The following is a 6,761-nucleotide window of genomic DNA, read 5'->3' as shown; positions in this document are numbered from 1 at the left end:
GGACTTGAGCTCTGGTCCTCCTGCTTCCGAGTGGGACTACAAGCATGCCTTGCACATCTCAAGTATATGCTGTATGGAAATCATCGAATCCAGCGTCTCTTGCGTGCTAAGCAAGCACTCTTCCAACGAATTACATTCCTACATACCTCCTCTTTCTTTCCCAAATAGTTTATTTTTATTTATGTGTATGCGTGTGTGTCTGTGTGAGTGTATGCCACATGAATGCTAGTGTCCAGAGGCCAATAGAGGGCATGGGATCTCCTAGTACTGGCATAACAAGCAGCTGTGGTTTTTTAAAATTCTTTTTTTGATTTGTTTTTCAAGACAAGGTTTCTCTGTGTAGCTTTGCACCTTTCCTGAAAATCGCTTTGGAGACCATGCTGGCCTAGAACTCACAGAGATCTGCCTGCCTCTGCCTCCCGAGTGCTGGGATTAAAGGTGTGTGCCACCACCGCCCGGCTAAATTCTTATTTATTTTATTTAATGCATATAAATGTCTTGCCTGCGTGGACACCACGTGTACCACGTGTGTGCCTGGTCCCCGAGGAGATCAGAAAAAGCCATATGATCCCCTGAAATTGGAGTTACAGATGGTTGTGAGCCACTATGTTGGTACTGGGAACCCAACCCAGATCCTCTGAAAATAGCAACAAGAATGCTGGGCAGGCCAGGCAGTGGTGGCGCACACCTTTAATCCCAGCACTCGGGAGGCAGAGGCTGGCGGATCTTTGTGAGTTCGAGGCCAGCCTGGGCTACCAAGTGAGTTCCAGGAAAAGTGTAAAGCTACACAGAGAAACCCTGTCTCAAAAAAACAAAAAAATGCTGGGGGGTGGAGGCACATGCCTTTAATCCCAGCACCTGGGAGGCAGAGGTAGGCCGAGCTCTGAGTTTGAGGCCAGACTCGTCTACAGAGTGAGTTCCAGGACACACTAGGGCTGTTACACAAAGAAACCCAGTCTCGAAAACCAAAGCAACAACAAAAAAGACCAACAAGTATGCTTACCCTCTGAGCTACTCTATTCTTTAAATTGTTATTCGCCAGCTGGAAATATAACATTGGTAGAGCATTTGCTTAGCATACAGAAGGCCCTGAGTTTAACCACCCTAAAAGTAAATGAATACACTGTACAAATACAGCCTTTTGATATCATCTGCATGTGCAGAAGTAGGCAGTTTCCAGTCTCTCAATAAAGTAGTGACCTGCTTATGATCTGGTAAAAATATTAAAAATGATTTAGGCCGGCGGCGGCGGCGGCGGTGGTGGTGGTGGTGGTGGTGGTGGTGGTGGTGGTGCACGCCTGTAATCCCAGCATTCTGGAGGCAGAGGCAGGCAGATCTCTGTGCGTTCAAGGCCAGCCTGGCCTACAGAGCTAGTCCAGGACAGGCTCCAAAAAGCTACAGAGAAACCCTGTCTCAAAAAACAAAACAAAACAAAAAAGATTTAGGTAGGGGCCAGAGAGATGGTTCAGTGGACAAAGGTGTCTATCATGGAAGCTTGGTGACCTGAATTGGATTCATGGAATACACTTAAAGGTGGCATGAGGACCCACATGCACAGATGCATAAACACTTAATCATAAAATTATTTGAATGGAATAAATGCTACAATGGAAATAAAAGTGATATTATGGGACAAGGAGGAAAATGAATTTTGAACACATCTAAGATCAGAAAGTGTCCACCATGCCACCAACTGGGGAACCTTCTGAATGGAATAAACAGCAAATACATGGTCCTGAGGTAAAGAACTTGGCTCACTTCTAGCAGTGAAAGGAGGCCAGCAGGATTGAAAGGAGGTGGGCTAGAGATGAGGGACATAAGGTTAAGTTCCTGCAGTGACTGAGGTAGGAACTTTGGAGTCTGCTAGGACCATCTCAGTTGTCTGTGGTGGGGCATGGTGATAGCTTTGTAAAATCAGCATAATTGTGCATACTTTAAAAGGTCGTCATAACTGTTAAACAGACAACATAACTAATTGTGTTCTTTTAAATTGTTCTTAGGACAGGAGTCTAACATTGATAGACCACTTGTCTAGCTTACAGCTGGGTTTAACCCCCAACACGCTAAAAATAAATGAATATGCTTTACAAATACATATTGAGTTATGTGAATTAATGTCCAAAGTGACAGAGGCCTCCAAGTTTATTAGGATAAGGTGGTGTGGCTCTTCTGTTAAGTGTTCTGTTGTATTTTTTCTAAATATAAACAAAGATAACTTAGGCATGGATTGTCCTTTTCCCCACCCTGTTACAACTATTCTGATCAAATACATATCAATCTGTGTCAATTCTAACATCAAGAAGAAAAGACAAGATGGAGTATAAAAAGCGAACAATTTGGCATAGTTCAACAAAAAATATGCACACAGAGGCTGGACAGATAGCTCAGTGGTTAAGAAAACTGGCTACTCTTCCAGAGGACCTAGGTTCAATTCCAAGCCCCCACATTGTGGCCCACAACCATCTCCATAACTCTAGTCCCATCCAATGACCCTTTCTGGCATGGGCACGGGCACCAGGCATGCTAGTGGTGCACAGACATATATGCAGACAAAACATCCATACACATAAGATACAGTACACATTCATTCTGAGTTTAAAATAATATATGAACATAAATTAGGATGTAATTTTAATATCACTCTCCTCAACCTTTTCAACTCCTGATTCTTTTTTTTTTTTTTTTTCAGAGCTGAGGACCGAACCCAGGGCCTTGTGCTTGCTAGGCAAGTGCTCTACCACTGAGCTAAATCTCCAACATCAATTCTTTTTGTTCTTACCCATTTGGTAAAATTCCAACTTCCCACAGTAATCCCATAAATGAATTGATGTATATTTATATAGAGAAAATGTATAAATGAATATGTCAAGCACTGTGACAGCTAAGTCACATCTAACAAAAAACATCTATTTAGGCTTGGTGGTGGTGGTACACGCCTGTAATCCCAGCACTTGGGAGGCAGAGGCAGGTGGATGGATCTCTGTGAGTTCGAGGCCAGCCTGGTCTCCAAAGTGAGTTCCAGGAAAGGCACAAAGCTACACAGAGAAACCCTGTCTCAAAAAAACAAACAAACAGAAAAATCTAGACACTGGAGAAATGGCTCAGAAGTATGGACTGTACTTTGAACCACAACAGTTCACCTCACAATTTTGCTGTCTCAGCACCTTAGTTGCAAACCCAACTTTGCTTCCCAGTATCCACATTTGTGGCTCATAACATCCTGTAATTCCAGCTCCAGGGCAACTGGTGTCTTCCTCTGGCCTCCACAGGCAACTGCATTCATGCATGTGCATACATGTGAGTACATACATACACACACATACACACACATACACACACACACACACACACACACACACACACATACGATTAGAAGAATAAATCTCAAAAATAGTCTTGAGAAATGTCACTAGTACTCAAAGAAGTTTAAATACCAGAGTAAAATAGAAGAGATATGAAAATATAGGCTAATCTTAGTTTATTTGAGAGTCATTAAAAGTGGTATAACAGAGAACTAAAGAAATGGCTCAGTGGTTAAGAGCACTGGCTGCTCTTGCCGAGGATCGGGGTTCAGTTCCCAGCAGTTACACAGCAGCTCACAACCATCTGTATTCCAGTCCCAGGGGATCTGATACTCTCTGCTTGCCCCCATGGGTACTGCACACATGCACATAGTGCACAGATACCCGTGAGGGCAAAACACCCATACACAAAAAAATGCTAAATAAAAAAATGTTTTAAATGAAGTAATAGATTTAAACCCTCATAAACCACACATAGACTTCTAATCTACACTCTTATAATTTAGCACTGACGGGTATAGTAATTTTAAAATGAGTGTACAGCTTTGACACTTACCACTTTTGGAAATTGAGCCTAATTCCTCCTCCCCAGACTAGTGACTTCCTCCTGATGATGAAAGTGGGCGTGGCAGCATACACCTGCTGAGACTGGGTCATTATAAACTGAGGCTTCCTTTTTACTCTCCCTTGGATCACTCCCTCTGGGGGAAGCCAGCTGCGTACCACAAGAGGATACATCAGCAGAAAGTCCCACATGGAAAGAATAGTCACCGGGGAATCAAGGCCTCCTGCCAACGGTCACGCCAGTGAGTTGTTGTATTAGCTAAAGATGTCCAGCCCTAGGATGACTTCAGATAAATGCAACCTTGGTCTTGATTGCAACATCATGAGACTGAGTCACATAGCTCAGCTCAATCATCTGCTCCTAGTTGCTGGCCCAGCAAAACTGTGAGATGAAATGTTTGTGATTTAAAGCCACCAAGTCTGGGAGTAAATTGTTACACAGTGTCAGGTACTGCTTTGCTATTTTTTTTTTTTTTAATGAGAAAAATTGGCAGATAGTACCAGATAGACAAGTAGCAACTCCTTTTGCTCATGTATCACATATGACCCCCAAGGTTTTGTTTTGTTTTTCCTTTAGATGTAGCTCTTCTCAGACTCATGGACTCAAATAATTCCTCTTCCTTCAGCCTCCTGAGTTGTCTGGTACTAGCCAGGACTATAGGCATGTGCCATGGCCAGTACACTCTCAAATGTTTACAATGTTTTCATCCCACACATGTACTCCAAATATCTACCAAAATGCACTTAATCGGATGTGTCTGTAGCTAAGCAATAAGATGTTTATGTGGGAATGTAAACAAAGTTCTTAGGTTTCTGAGAAATATCTTGATTTTAATCAGACAAGATGAATTGTAGGAAGCATGGTCATAGTTCTTGTTTTCATCGAAGTATTATATCAGATAATCTTTAACAACACTAGAAAGATTCAAGTGGAAAAGAAGAGCTGGGCATGGTCTTGACATATAGTGTAGGATGGCCCCGAATCTTCTGCAATCCTTTAGCCTCCTTACTTATGGGGTTCCTGGCATACACCATGACACCAGGCCTAAAATATTGTTTTGTCAGGAATGGAGGGCAGGTGCAGCCAGATGACCTCAAACTTTCTATCTCAGCCTCCCAGAGAACTGCAATTGCACACCTGCCTGCCATGCCTGACCTAAAAATAGCTTACATGTTAAATCTCCCTTCAAATGTGATTAACAGTCTGTTTGGGTATATAATTCTTTCAAGATTTTGAAGGTCCTGGTTCACTGTGGTTTCTAGAGTGTTCTGATTCTTGGTTCTTTACAAGGAAGCAGGTTTCTGGTCTTTCACTGTAAACCTTTGTGTCTGGTAGAGACATGTCCCAATCCCAATGTTGGGCACCCACCCAGGGGACCCTGAGTCCAGGCGGTCATCATTTTTCCTCTCGTTTGGCTCTTCCTGTTGATTAGTTCTAGGGTCACTTTCTCTATCTTCCCATTTTCACTTGGTGGTTAGATTCTGTTCTTCAGTCCTTTAAATTCTTCACCCCTCCCCCTCCTGGTCTTTTGAGGACAGGGTTTCTCCGTGTATCCCTGGCTCTCCTGGAACTCACTCTGTAGACCAGGCTGGCCTTGAACTCAGAGATTCCATTTGCCTCTGCTGAGATTAAAGGCCTGAACCGCCGACGCCTGGATTCATTTCTCTTTCTCTTTTGGAAAATTACATTTTATTTATTTTGTGTGTGAGTGTGTGTATATGTGTGTGGTGCTCAGCTGGTTTGTTATGCAGGTCCAGGGCACTCAACTCAGGTCTTCAAGTTTGGTGGAAGGAGCCTTTACCCACTGAGCCATCTCGATGGCCCTCCCATTTCATTTTTTCTGTCCTTTTATATCACTTCTTTTTTTTTTGTTTTGTTTTGTTTTGTTTTTTGAGACAGGGTTTCTCTGTGTAGTTTTGGTGCCTGTCCTGGATCTTGCTCTGTAGCCCAGGCTGGCCTTGAACTCACAGAGATCCGCCTGGCTCTGCTTCCCGAATGCTGGGACTAAAGGAGTGCACCACCGCCTACCAGCTTTATATCACTTCTTTTTTTTTTTTTTTTAAAGATTTATTTTATTTACTTTTATTATGTATACAGTGTTCTGCTTACATGCATGCTTGCATGCCAGAAGAGGGCACCAGATCTCATTATGGATGGTTGTGAGCCACCTTGTGGTTGCTGGGAATTGAACTCAGGACCTCTGGAAGAACAGCCAGTGTTCTTAACCTCTGAGCCATCTCTCCAGCCCTTTATATCACTTCTTAAATATTTTTCCTTAATATGTGAAGCTCCCCACACTTTTTTTTTTTTTTTTAAAGCTGAGGATCGAACCCAAGGCCTTGTGCTTGCCAGTCAAGCGCTCTACCACTGAGCTAAATCCCCAACCCCCCCACTCCACTTTTTAAATGGGATAATTGTTAGAAGTCCCTCATTTTAAAGAGAGAGAGGTGTTAGAAATGAAGCTGGAGTAGGTGGGGCCAGATCTTGGGGAACTTTGTCATGTTGAGAGTCTGGAACTTTCAAATAGCCGGAAGCATCGCTAACTTTAAAGCTGCTGTGCAATCAGGTTTACACATTTGGAGTGGAGTTACCGGCAGTTATGAGCCAATGGGTGAGGGTGCTCAGAACCAAATGTGGGTTCTCTGCAAGAACAGTGTGTACTCTTACCTGTTAAACCCTCTCTTGGGCTTCCAAGTTTGAAGATTTTCATTTCTGCTAAGTTTAGTTTCTTCTGGTTGTTTTGACACAGGGTGTCACTCTACAGCCGGGGTTGGCTCCAGAACGGAATAAAGGGGTGGGTAGGATGAGCGGAACCAGAAGTGAGTGTGTGGTCTCTTAAGCTGAACAGTGCAGGTGTTCTGAGTAGAGTTTTAACAGTGTCTCCACAAAATCCT

This window comes from Onychomys torridus, chromosome 9 (assembly GCF_903995425.1).
Source record: "Onychomys torridus chromosome 9, mOncTor1.1, whole genome shotgun sequence".
NCBI lineage: Eukaryota > Metazoa > Chordata > Mammalia > Rodentia > Cricetidae > Onychomys > Onychomys torridus.
The sequence above is the reverse complement of the archived record's forward strand: the minus strand, read 5'-3'. Positions refer to the sequence as shown.